This window comes from Musa acuminata, chromosome BXJ2-1 (genome assembly GCF_036884655.1).
Source record: "Musa acuminata AAA Group cultivar baxijiao chromosome BXJ2-1, Cavendish_Baxijiao_AAA, whole genome shotgun sequence".
In the NCBI taxonomy this organism is placed as follows: domain Eukaryota; kingdom Viridiplantae; phylum Streptophyta; class Magnoliopsida; order Zingiberales; family Musaceae; genus Musa; species Musa acuminata.
Window position 1 is genome coordinate 1,072,333 of NC_088338.1, and position 1,334 is coordinate 1,073,666.

The window sequence follows — 1,334 nt, forward strand, 5'->3', positions numbered from 1 at the left end:
GCACCGACGTAAATGCCTCATCGCTCCGCCTTCTCTTCCTCTTATCGTTGATGTTTGGATCGACATCGACAAGACTAACAATCGCGTTATTATCGTTGACCACTACATTGTTATTGTCGACTATCATAACAACAACTACCCATGGCGACATCGTTCGCTATCATCATTGAAATTATCTTTTTGTTCATCGTTTTTATGTTATTCATGCGCATGTTGTCACATGTTGTATCTTCGATCGATAAAACCAACGACTTTGGGGTAAATATGGTTAAATGTTTCACTTTCATAACTATATAGATTTCAATATAAATTTTTTAAGTCTAGAAACTGAAATGCGGAAGATGTCTAACTATAAGAATAATCTGTATTACCCATTATATTATAATACTTTTAATATTTAATAGTTTTTATTAAATTATAAAACTATAATATCATCTTTAGAACCTTGTTGTCTTAAAGATAAATGGATTCCATTGGGAGGAAAAGACACATAAAAATGCATGAATCATTTATGGGAAAAAATTGGGCGTGTTCTTTGGAAAAATGAAAAAGTAAGAGACTTTTCAGGTAATTCAACTGAGCATTAATGCAAATTGGAGTCTCAACTATGTTACACTATCAACTACAAGCCAAGTTTCTGTTTCACAAACCTAAATTTCGAGGAACAAATAAAAAAAATCACTTGTATACATTGTGTAAAATTGTCATCGAATTATTTTGAAGTGATTCACTGATACTTTTTTTTAGTATCTCGTAGCTAATTACAATCATTTGACTTTTGTCGTTGAAGCTTAATATTCACTATCCTTTTGACAATCCCCTTATTATCTATAACCTCTTAAAAAATAATAAAATATTTTATTTATTGTTTATCATCATTGTATTATCAATTTTATCTTTTTTTTTCCCTTCTTGCCAACCTTATGCCTTTTTTTTTCCCTTCTCATTATTAATTTTTACCCCGTGCTTTCTACCGTTGTCGATGCTCTCCTCTCGACAATATCCTCCGAGGATGAAGAAAAAGAGAAGATAGAAAAAAAAAGAAGGATATTTAAGTTAATTTATAAAAATAAATAAAAAATAAAAAGATTTCAAATAGTAGTCTCAACTTGTTAAGATATATATATATATATATATAACAATTTTTTTTCTAATAAAAAAACATATTGTTTTATTGACCTGTTATGACCATTTAGTAAAAGACCGTGTTATGGCAGACACATGCTACTGATGCCTGCCATTTTACACAACGTGTCAGGCCAAGGAAACATGTAAATCCGATAAATCCGAGGACTAAAGTGGGAAAAACAGGTTTCCTCGTTAAAACATGTAAA